At 39.7% G+C, this 12,863-nt stretch overlaps 1 pseudogene across 1 annotated transcript in view; it reads left to right on the plus strand.

The window, feature by feature from the left end:
• The window catches only part of LOC104540614, a 44,759-nt pseudogene extending 36,846 nt beyond the window's left edge, over positions 1 to 7,913 (plus strand). Inside the window, exon 10 of the transcript XR_728134.1 lies at positions 5,359 to 7,913. The product of XR_728134.1 is annotated as a contactin-1-like (transcript). The remainder of the gene's footprint in view (positions 1 to 5,358) is intronic.
• The last annotated feature ends 4,950 nt before the right edge of the window (positions 7,914 to 12,863 follow it).

Here is a 12,863-nt window from a genome sequence, read left to right on the forward strand (position 1 = left end):
TAAAGCTCTTCTGCAGATGCGCAGAAATCCTTAACATGGCACAAAGCACAGTAGATGCAGACACAGCATTATTGCCATCCTATATATCTACTTTGCTGCAAAACAGCAGTTCACAGGCTTGTTAATCACTCCATAACGCCTTTCTTGAAAGGTTTATGGCACAGGCAAGAGGAAAATTTCCTCGTGCCCAAACAAAGGTATTCCTAGACAAGGGAAAGTTGGACCCATGACTTAGCAATGACGTCAGCGATTCAAGATAAGTCTATTCTAATTAGCTCAGTTATTTTCCACCTACCATGAGTAGGGATAGCAGGATTTAAATCATGTCAGCTGATACTACACATTTCTTCTGCAGTAGTCTTTCAGGAAGACATCATTTCCAGCTGGGACAAGTGGAATTTCTTTTCAGAAGCCAGTTGACAGAACTACAAACCCACCCACTTCTTTTATGCAATCTAGTTTCACCTTAAGAAGTTACATTTCCTCCCTTCCCGCTTTTCAGTTCTACCTGGGTAAATATGAAAACAGAGAACAGATATAAATGAAGCCTAATAGATAAAGAAACTAACAAACAGAGCAGGCAAAAAAAAAAATACTTTTTTTTTTTCAGGTGGCTTGGTTTTTTCCCAGAGAAGTGGATAAGCTTAGTTACAAGCAAGGAGAAACAATATGAGAAGGCTTTGCATTTACTTTCTTAAAGTAAAAAGGAGAAATATAAAACAGACAGCCCTGATGGAAGATGAGTCTTGGGTCTTCAACCAAAAGGAGAATATTATTTACAGAAAAATGGGTAGTTCAGCCATTCTTTCAGAAAAAAAAGAATCTATTTTGTAAAACAGACACAAAGGCAGAGTCATTTCTTAATAACTTACAAAATTTATTTTACAAACCTAAATACTTTATTAATCGAATAAAATGCCAGTCCTGCTAAGAAAATCTTCTGTTTTCCTTACTCGTACTAAATGTATGATAACTTGTGTCATGAAAAACATGTTGCAGCGACTCTATCAATCAGATAGCCAGTCTGCATCTACCTGAACAATTTGTGCAGCACAAGAAGAGTGGATCTGCAGAGAGAAAGAACAGTGCTGAAGGTCCAGCTCCACACCATGTGCTTATTTCAGGTTTTGTTTTGCACTACCTCTCATCTGGTCCTGCACAAGGTATCCAAGACAGCTCCACGGTGTGAAATAAACCCCAGTAAAGGGGACACCGGAGATACTCACTTTAAAAGCACTCTAAAACTGGAGCAGTCATGTAAATATCCCCCTCGATGTTCAGTACCTGGAAACTAAGAAAACTGCTGTAATTTAATACAGATTGATTCTTGAACAATCTTTCCTGACAACAAAAGCAGAGAAAGAGTTTTGCCACAACAGGATCAGCTCATGATTAGCCAAGGGATAGTTTGGAGTTTGTGTATGTTGGCAGGGCAAACACTTTCCCACTGAGAAAGAGAAGTTATTCACATATGACAGCTTCACAAATGACCAGTAACTGATTTCCTGGTTCACAGATCTGTAAAAAGTAAGATTTCTAAACAGACCTCTATATTTTTTTTTACAATCCAGTGTAAAACGATACTGATGTTGGGAAAAGGGCCAAAAATGTCATACTTTAAAGATAAGTAACATCTAAGGTAAATTATGATGTACTTTTAATAACAAATGGTTACAAAGGCTTGGGAAATATATCAAAGTCAGAACTGTTTTAATCCCTTTTTCATTTAGGCATTAAATTGATTTCATTACTTTTGAATATAGTTAGAAAATTGTTGCATGCTGTTGAAGATGTCAGTAAAATCTGGGATCTCTATTCAGTAGTGTAAAGTATTTCATCCTAGAGTGTATGTGCTTGAGAGAGCAACACAGAATGTAAAATATGAATAAAAACTGTGGATTAGTGGGACTTTGCCAGGAGTTCCTGTGATATGCAAAGACCTTGCTGAAGGAAACCCTGCCCAGCAGTTCTCTTCATTTACTCAGATAACCACTTGTGAGAAAAGCTGCCAAGAGCAGGAGGCAGGAAAAAAGTTAGTTTAACTGCATGCATCTGATACAAATTGTATTAGTTTTTAAGCTAGATTCTGAGTATATGTTTCTGTAGATAGTTGAGGCTTAAGCTTAAAAATATCAGCTATCAACTGTATGAACTCTTTAGCAGACAGTAGCAAGGTCTCTAGAGGAATATAGCAAGATATCACAACTTCTTTTGCTTGGGGCTGTTGGAAAAAAATAACTTTAAGAGGTATTTATTTGAAAGAAATGAGGACTCCTGATATGAAGTCCACACATGGTGTATTAGAATAGTAGCTAGCTCATGTGATACTGATTTGGTTTTCACCTCAACTTCGATGACAGTATTTTGCAATTGAATGCACACTGGGTACACAAGATGCTGATTGAGAGGAAATATCACACATTATAACACTGAGAAGAAAATGAATCTTTAGGTGCTAAATATATGCAGCTCATACCTGGCCAGACTTCAGAAGAAGCTTAATAATCCTTCTGTTTTAATTTACATCCATATGTTTATTTGTACACATTCATTAAGTCTTTATCTGGAATTTCTCTAGTTTTTAAATATTGTTAAAGCTGACAGGTCACAACTGTATTACTGCACAGAATTAAATCTTGTAGTCTGTACTCAAGCAAAACTTGCATTAATTTCCATTCATGAGCTGCAGGAGTGCACTGGCTGTCATGCACTGGTGACTGGTGTTTAAAGTGAAGTATGGTTCCTGACATGTGGGTCAGTAATCTAACAAGAAAAAAAGAAGAGAAGATCTGTTTAGTCCTCCTAATGTTTTGTTAATGTGCTGTCTACGGGTAGGATTTGCTTCATTGTGGAGAGCTTTACACTATCTCTGCAGCAGTGTCTCCACCTTGTAAGGAACTGCTGTAATGGGCTGAATTGCTAACGATTAGTTCTGGAGCCAGTGAGCACATCTCAGGGGAAGATTTATTGAAGATTTATTATTCCTTTCTCTTTGTAGGATAGTTACATGCAAATAGACATTTCCTTATACTTCCTCATCATTCAACTTCACTTAGCAATTTTTTTCATGTCTTCCTTCATTTGAAGCATTTAAAATATGAGTTTAGCTATGTCTTTCCAACTGCATTATTCTGGTCTGACAAATGCAGAATACATTTTCTGTGCATATTATTAAATAGGAAGACTGCGTATTTTTTCTATGGCTATTATTCATTCCTGGAAAACCACTACTTTGCTATTTAGGGATAAAGACTACAGAAAAGATTAAAAAGATTAATAAATCACTAAAAAGTACGGATAAATATACCCCTGTATTTTCACAGCTGCCAAAATGTGCAGTTGTTATGTATGAGAATACATTTTAACATACATTCATGTTCATCTTAAGCATAAAATTCCTCTATTTACGGATACTTAGAAAAGCAATCTTCCAGTATTTTCCTTAATTGTATCTTGTACCAAGTTTGAGATATGCTCCCAGCTCGTTTTCAAGACAACTACCTGAAAACTGCCATTGTTTGGAGTGAGGTAGTTTAAAGCCAGATGAGGAGAGAAGATCGTGCTATCAACATGGGGAGCTGCAGATGAAGGCTCAATTAAATGACTCTGCAAAGAGGAGAAGCTCTACCCAGTAAAAAATTTAAGGCTTTATGTGATCATCCTTAGTTAAGACTTGTTTGGGGGACAAAGCTTTCATCTTGGAATTGCAGATAGTAAATGTATGGTAGATCAGAGGAGATGTTGATCTGAAGGATATCAAACCCACAGTGTATTGTGACATATTGTAAAAAAACCATCAGAAGCAAATCCCTGCAATTATGTATGTAGGAACCACAAATTACTAAATACTACCACTTCCACGTGGTCAGGGCTAACTCATGAGCTGGTGAATTCTGGAGTTCTGTTTTCAATCAGTTTCATTTCCAACTAATTTCCTTACTTTGCCCTTGTTATTGGGGGTAGGAAATACTGTAACAAATAAATGCTTGAAGGCAACTCGCAGGTGTTTATTTGGCAGAATTCTCACTTCAAACCAGCATTTCTTTCATCCTCAGGATCTTGTTTTACTAACTTAAAATTAATAAAGCACCTTAGGAAGTTTGAAATAGACACAAAATGAATAATTAAGCTGTTTATTCATCCTGAAAGATGCAGAAACTTCTGAAGCAGGCATGTTAAACCTACAGATCAGTCTTTCTAGGAGCCTGCATAGTGCTGAACCAGATGATGTGATTTACTTGTCCTTGCAAGAAGCCTGATGAGTAAATGTGAATGCTCTTTGGGGACTCTAAATTCTATGCGAGAATACATGAAATTTGTCATACTGTGTCTGTTGTTAGGTAAAACAGGGCTGCCTGCTGAAATCTGTGCCATTTGGTTCATGTTACTTTTTCAGTATGGTTTTTCTTCATTCAGAACATTTGCTGGAGATCCGTCCAGTGGGATGGCTCCAGCAGCTCAGGACACTCACTGCCAGCTGCAAGCACTTCTGTCTTTAGTCTCTGTTCAACAGCAAGACCAGCAGTAAGCTGGGTCCCGCACTGCCCACCTACATGCTACCATCCTGACCTGGACGAGCCTTCTCTGGGATGAAAGAATAGCTCCTTTGGCCCATCTCCAAGACTGACAACCAGGCACAGTTTGGCTGGGTTATTTTGTCATGTATATGGTTCTTTACAGCAAGCTGGACCATGGCAACACAAGCCGTTTAACACAATAGCAGTTCTTATGCCTGTTTGCCAGGGCAGGCGATGTAAAGTTTGTAACCTGTCAATTCATATTTTTTGTCTTAAAATATTTGTTTAAGAAAGACCCTTGTGACTTTAACAGACATAAATGTGTAAATGCCACACTGCTAGAAGTCAGCCATCTGGACTTTGTAATCCGCCAGGTAAACAAATGGACCACGGCTTTAGACATCTCTCAGATTATCACTGATTGTATGAACATTAACATTTCCAAAGGTGTCTCTTTGCTTCATCACATTTCAAAGACTCCATTAATTTTGCTTTCACATGTTTAAATATTTATTTTGACCTTCTGCCTCCTGGTATAACCTCCTGGCTTGTTCCACCGGCCAAATCAAAATACACTGATGTATTCTGAATGGCCTTGCTGCTTGTATAAACACTCTGCATAAACAGCTCTTGCAGAACAAAAGAGCGAGTCTTCTGTTGTGCTGTAGCAAATCTCTGTCCATTTCAGATTATCCATACAGGTAGGGGCTGTGCTGAGATACACCAGCTGGTTTTGCAGCCTTGTACCCCATATTCTTGCCTGCATCCAGGGTCATTCCCCTCCACTGTGAGTAACACTGAAGTAAGACCAATGCTGTGTTGTTCTCTGTTCGGTGCACAGGTGCCACGGCTGGAGTACCAACTCTGCTCCTGGTCCTGGTGGTGCCTGCCCTGGGTGTTCTCGCCTGCTTGGGATTCTGAATGTAGCTGGATTTACTTTGTCCTCCGCCTAACACAAAGGACTCCCTTTGAAGATGAGGACCACGACTCTTTTTGATTCCTGTGGCACCATCCTAAGCCAAATAAATTACACTTTAAAATAAATTACCCTACCAATTTCCTATGAACTTTAAGGGGACTGAGGCATCCAGGAACTCCTTCATGAAGTAAATCAACTTTTGAAAGGCTAAGAAATATTTTTAACTTGTTCCAATATGCCTTATAAAACACTTATGCTGATCTGTGACAGTTGCATGATTCGGTCCAATGGGGCAAGTTACAGTGTTAAAACCCAATAACATAGGCTGTACAGTGAAAGTAAAATCACCATACGTAGGTGCTTTAACTTGAATAACAAATTGTGAAATATAATAGAGATTGAAATGTTGATTGTATGTGATAAATGTAAGAGTACTACGTCTGTCTGTACTATCCTATATGTTTTGTGTACTGCATATTTTTGAATGGCCCCATCATCATTTATTGGGATTACTGGTTTTTAGAGAGACAGTCAAAGCAAAAACATTTCACTTTTTGAAAGCTATATTTCTTGAGGCTATTGGATAGAATTTGAAGGACTTGAAATAAAAGTCAGTGACAAGAAATGTTTTATTTTACATGTGTTCAGAACACCCGAGACATGTATAGCATGCTCAGCTTAAAGGAGCTGTACTTCACTGACATGAGATTTACCGTATTCTTTTCTTAAAACAGGTCTATTGAAAAATTCTGCTATGGTCTTTGTTGCTGATTTTAGGAGTGAGACGTCAACTTTCAGGGCAGCAGCGTAATATATTGGTTTTGATTTAGTATTATTAAGGTAGCAATATAACACTTAGGAGTCTGAAGATGGAGTCCATGTTAAAGATCAGCCAGGTGGACCATTAAATGGTAGGTAACATATGTTATTTTTTAAAGTGAAAAGATTTAAAATATTAAAAAAGAAAAGATATACAATAAATGGCAGAAAACAGAGTAGCACAGTAAAAAAAATTACTATATTTACATTTTTATGCTGCAGATGCCAGGTGTTTCCTTCCTGTAGTGAAGGTGTACATTTGGGAGAATTATAAGCTTTTTCAAGAACATGATATTGTTCTAATGTTCATAGTGTTGTAAATAAGAGTTTTAAAGTTCTGAGACCGTTTCCCTATTTGATAGAGCACTGAATGGTCCAACTGTGTGTTAGTACATGAAAGTCAGATCCCAACTGTTAGTTGAAGCTAAATGTTTACTATGGCCTTTGCAACTTGGGAACTCTATTAGAGATAGAGAATGTTTTTGTTCTGACTGTGTCTAGAATGTTTCACTGTTGGGTTTTTTGTTGGTTTCTTTGGGTTTTTTTAAGTTGTTAAAGAGATGCACATTCCTTTTGTTTTCCATGGTGTGCTGGGAATTGGTTTGAGTGTGAATGTTGAAGAAACACAGTGATATTGAATCGGCTGGCTCAAGTAATAGTGCAATGTCTGATGCTTCAAGAATTATAAGCTTTGAATCATATTTTATTAGCACAACCTTGCTAGCTACTTAGAAATAGATTTTATCTTTTTAGAACTGATACTGTAGAGGTCCGTAATAATAATATTTACATGAAGCAAGAATAGGTCTATTAATAATTTACACCCACTTCTTTTATTTGTATAATTTTGTACTATATATTTACATGTAAAAGTGTAGAGTCTTCATTAAGAAATATCAATAATACTGTTTTAGTTTAATTTTAACTATTTGTTACAAGATGAAAATTTTTTAAATAGGTGAAAGTGATAACTTCCCTATAGAGGAATGTCAAAGTGTCAAACACTACTGAGTTTCATAAATTCTATAATTATTTGAAAGAGAAATGAGCTGTCTTCATACATGAGAAACTAATACGCTGTAAGCCTTCTGTACAAAAAAAAAATGTGTTTTATTGTGTATCATTTGGTTTGGTTCTTTTGCAGTATGACTCATTTTTATATAATATACAACCACAACTGAACCTTTTGCCAAATGCATGATTGCCTTTTACTTTTCTAATACATGGTGTAAAAAGCAAAACTGTTCAGTTTTTGTGTGGAAATGACTGGGGAAGGAAAGCCACTTCTTTTTTTAAATCAGCAACACAGATGAGGTAGGTCTCACATACTGATCAGATAGTTGGAGAGCTTTCTGTTTCACATAATTGTGTAAATTTGTCTGGGACCTTCAGTTTCAAATTGTTGTCAAGAAAAATAACTAACGTGTCATCTGCTTTAAAATGCAAGGTTCTTAATTAAAGTTTATATAGATAGACATATTTGTTGTTTCTTTATATTTCAGGAAACTTGATATTACTATTATTTGATACTGATGAATATTGAACTGGTTTTTTAGTTACTTTTTATCTTTTTTTTTTCAAATGAGTAGAGCAGGACCGTGCTTTGTCCTTTTTATGAATGAAAAGTAAATTACAATTAAATAAATGTATTAATGTTACTCAAAATATAATAACTGTCTTTTCAATTGGAGCTTTCTAATTTCATGACAGTGATGTGGTCATCTGTGACAGTAAAGGTGTGGATGGAATGAGGTCCTGTGTATCCCTGTCCTGCCTTCTTGTGAGTTTTGCTGAAGTTAAAGAGCTTTTCTGGGATAAGAGTGGCTGTTTTGCTTTGATTATAGGTGATATAAAGATTTTCCTAACGTCAGTTGCAGCGGATCTCCTGAGACCTCTTCAGAATTTTTGGAAGCAAGAGTATTTTTTTTAGGTAATATTTTCTACTCTAGTAGAGATATTACAAAGAAAGGTGGCTGAAATGGCAAAATTTTGTTGTGATTAAATGCTTTGTGTGATCACAATAATTTCAAGAGGTGACATTGAGTATAACTGACTGAGACACTGTGGGGTCATGTTTGGGCCCTAAAATGCACAAATAGAAGTTGGTGAAGCTGATGGTCCTATTTCAGTACTTTGTTTCAGTTATCTCCAGGGATACCAAACAAGGAGAGTCAGTGAGACCATGTGTTCCTTGTGCCCTGCACCTAAAAGCCTCTCTTGTCAGTCAGCACAGGGCTCAGACACGGGGAGGAGGAGATTATCACTTTGGTTTGGTACGTTTTGCATTTTTATCTCTAAGATAAAGGTTTGAGTATATAGGGGTTTGAGTCTCTGTCTGCCAGTTCTCTGATGATTCTGAACCTATATGGCAGTGGCAGACAGATTCTTCATCTTACTGAAGAAAATCATAGACTGAATAGAGGGTAGAGATTTGAATTAGGAATTTGCATTGAGGGCGACTCCAGCATGGTCACTGGTCTTACCTGTCCTGGTTAGCCTGCTGGGCGCCCAGCCAGCAAACACCTGAAAGCCAGGTACAGCTTGCCTTGGTGGCAAGGCAGAGGCCAGAGCACATGGCATCGCATGACACAGATGTACCCGGAGGCATCTGAGATCGTTGCAGTGACAGAGTGAGGAGAGGAAGAATGAGACATCGAACATAAGTCCATGGGAGGAAAGGTTCATTATTTCCACCCTTCAAAGAACAACTTGTTTTTGTTTGTGAGACTTCTTTGTTTCCAAACTTCAGAGCCTCTGGCTACAGAAGATGATAACAAATATACCTTCAAATATTAGATATTTGGCTGAAGACCAGATCTTCCAGTCTTGATCTGCCTCAGCAATGCATTAATCTGCACTTCCTATTGGAATTAAAATTAAAATAACAGCCATCAGGTAATACCCAAATACATTCCAGTACAGATCTTGAAGTGGTTCCAAAGGCTATTGTTTGGAGATTTTGTTTATTTAAATTCATCACAGAAATGTCTGTCTTTCAGGTTACAACAGTAAAATACAGGCTAAGGATATTCCTTTTCCTGTGGCAGCAGTATAAATTTCTTTAGTTTCTAGCCCATGTGTATGCTCCATCCTCACATGTGTTGTCCAGCAGAACCCTTTCATGGTGTTAGTACATCAGGACTACACGGGAACCACCTGCCTTCTGCATAGGGCAGCAGGGTCTTGCAGAGGAAGATTGCCCCTCCATTTCTTCCAGAGATGATCCATTTTTCTTTAACTTTTCTACCACTAATTCCTTTTGCTTTGCCATTTTAACATGCTTTTTTCCAAAAGCAGAAGAAAGGACGGAAGCAGAAAAGTGCACATGAATGGGAAATAAAAAATAATGTTCGCATCTCAAACAGAAGTAGCACTGTCTTGTCTTTTCTTGACAGGCCAACATGTTTTCTTGTATCTGGATACCAGTTAACCAAATCTGTTCTAAAGGATGTCATGAAAAGACACATTGAAAGTGTTTTCTTCACCTTAGTTGATCTTGACTCTGGACTATTCTCTTGATTTGTTTGGATGTCACTGGAATGCCACTTTTAGTCCCCCAAAACACTTAGAAAACTTGTGATTTAGCTGTTAGCTTCAACAGGCAACCCCCAGTGAACACTGATGGGTGGATTTTACCAGTCTGTATTTAAAGAGTCCAATAGTGTCTTTAAAAACTGATGCCTTTGGTCTTTAGTGTGTTATAACAGCCACTGCTTCACAAAAAGGTATGAAATCATTTCTTTCCCTCCCAAAGGAGCCAAAGAGGCACAGTGCCTTCTGACTCCTGTTTCCCAGGATTTGAATCTACTTGCTGCCCTCTACTCATGGTGGAACTTAGTGTAGCAATACAGCCCTTCTGTTTTTTAAAATTAGGCTTGGTCAGCACTAGGGAGTTATGCCAGAGCCATCCATCATCTCAGAGAGAAGAGTATCAGATACTGCCCAACCTAAAATGCTGGGTCAGCAGAGCATCTGGCATAAACACAGCTACGCTGCCATAGGATTGGCTTGTGTTACGTGGGAAAGTGGAATAACAGCCCTGGCAGAAAATGTCAGATAGGCTTGGCACCCACCAGGAGGAGGCATTCGACAGCTTGGCGGCAGAGGCACTGCACTGAAGGCTGTTTTCCATCAGGAGGTGCACCCCAAGAGCACTGGAACTGTGCAGGTGGACAACAACTGCAGCCATGCCTGTACCTTGCCCTGGATATAACCTGCCCTGGACATCGCTAATGGACAAGTGTGGAAAAGACAGTATTAAAGACCTGCTTGACTTGTCCCTCTTCCCGATCCTACTGCTCCTCATCCAGTGCTGGTAATGGTTTTCAGAGGGAACTCTTCCCTGCAACCACATGAAACAGCTGCATTTACAGCATACTTAATCTCATGATGTAGTAGATGAGTAAATGGGACAGACAAATCACTCCCCTAAATGCCCATTGTCTATGAAGGAGGCATAGCTCTAAAGATACCAGTTCCTGGAGCAGATAAGTCCCACCCCAGCTGAATTATGACAACATGCAATGTCAGCCACTAGTAAAAAGGGAAATCTAAACAGAATACAAAGATATCAACTAGGCATCATCCCTTATAGATGGCTGTCATGGTGCAGCTGCTTCCCCATGGCACCTCCATCCTTTAGTAATCTGACAGCTGCTGAAAGCAGCGCACAGTGAAGTGTTTCTATAGCACTGAGGAAGTCCGGCACCAGACCCACTGTCCTCCACTAGCTGCCCAGCTCCAGGCAAATTCAGATCCTTGCTGGTGGTCCAGTGGGCAAGCAGCTTGGGACTGGTACGTGCCACAGTCAGCAGGGGTAGGCAGCACCAAGGGGTCATTACCTGTGTTTGAGCCTTCGAGAAATACCTGATTGGCGAGACCCCAGGGCAGTGGAGGGCACACAGGCCAGGGCAGGCAGTTGTCCTCAGAGCACCAAGCCTCTGGCTAACTATGGGGAGAGTGCTCTGGCCTCAGAAACGATGCTCTTGGCACAAGACACCAAATTCTTCTCACACCCCAACAGGAGGAGAGAAGCAAATACTCTCCCAATTAAGGCCCACATCATGTGAATGGGGAGGATTTCAGTGCCCAGCAGCTGAGCTGAGCAGCACTCCCCTCGCTGTCGAGCCCTTAAGCAAGCAGACTTTGGGAATGCACAGCATTGGCAGCTCGGACTCCCATGCCAGTAACCGGATTATCTGTGTGGTGTCATTCATTTGTGATTCTCACAGGAAGATACTAAAGCACAGAGTTCCCAGAGGCAGGCAACTTGAGGGATTTGTCCTGTCCAGACAGCTCCCCATGAGCAGCCGTTCTGCAGTGCCTGCAGCACGGTAGCACCCATGGGACACAGCAGCTGATTTGCAGTGGTGGAGCCAAGTGGTGTTTCCACACTGCTAAAAAAACCTCTTATTATCCACACCAGAGCTGTTGCACACAAGCCACCCATTAGGCACTGTCCCCCAGCCAGCACTTCTCCAGGATTGTTTTTCAGATGGTGAAGCCCTGAGCCACGCCAGGGCCCCTTGCAACAGCTTGGCAGTGGAGATGTCCCAGGGCTGGCACTACCAGATGCATGGCGGTTTTAGTTTTTCCTTCAAAATCTTCAGGATTACTGTAGGTAAGCTCAGTTCCTATAACTTACTTACCTGTATCTGCAATTCAAAGTGGCATGGAAAGGTGCACAGGGCTTTAGGGCAAGGTTGTGTATAATGAGGCTTTTGCTGATCCACCACTTACACCTCATCATTAAACCACTGCCATTTGTCTTGCATGTCAGTGTTTAGTCAATAATGTTAATGAAATTGCATATAGTTTAAGTTTTCTCTGCTGTTTTGACCAGCCCAAGAGGTTTTTTAACTTTAAGTGTTGAGACATACAAATCAGTCAGATCTTCTCTATGACAGCACTCTGAAACAGTTAATTACCAGTCTTAATTTAACTATATTCTGGCAGAATACTCCAGCAGTTAACAGGCTCCCTATGGATTGACCTGTAGCTCAAAGAGCTGTCGAAAATCAGACAGGTGTCCACAAAGCCCCTCTATGCCTGCCCTGTTAGAGCACTGCATGCCACTGCAGCCCTCTGAAAAGTGTGCTAAGGCCAAGATGATGTCTCTTCTGACATCAAATCCCAAGACCCTTCAGCTAGCTTTGGTCCCTGATTTGATCTCCAGTAAAAAGTAGGTGATGGAACAATACAGAGGGATCTCTAGGGGGTGGGTGTATTTATATACGTGAGCCTTGTACAGGTAGGTTAAAGCATGCGCTGAGATTATAACAAAATCTGACAAAAAGTAATACCTTAAGCAACAACAACAAAAAGAGTCACAACAGAGATGAGCTCTGCAGTTTCTGTGGCAGCTTTTATATAGGCTTGGTGTTCCCAGAGCCAAGAGAGAGCATGCACGATGACTCCACTGGGTTCTGCTCAGAAGTATTTTCTGTCGTTAACCTGCGGCACTGACTTTTCTGTGATGCTGGGGATGTGATGAGTTAGACAGTGTTACAGGAGAAAAAAGGGGAAAATAATTCTCTTAAAAAAAGGGTGGAATCAATAATTCAAATTCTCAAGATTGAGCTAAACATGCGCTAATACAAATGACCCTG

Source organism: Mesitornis unicolor, unplaced genomic scaffold (genome assembly GCF_000695765.1).
Source record: "Mesitornis unicolor isolate BGI_N332 unplaced genomic scaffold, ASM69576v1 scaffold48955, whole genome shotgun sequence".
Lineage (NCBI taxonomy): Eukaryota > Metazoa > Chordata > Aves > Mesitornithiformes > Mesitornithidae > Mesitornis > Mesitornis unicolor.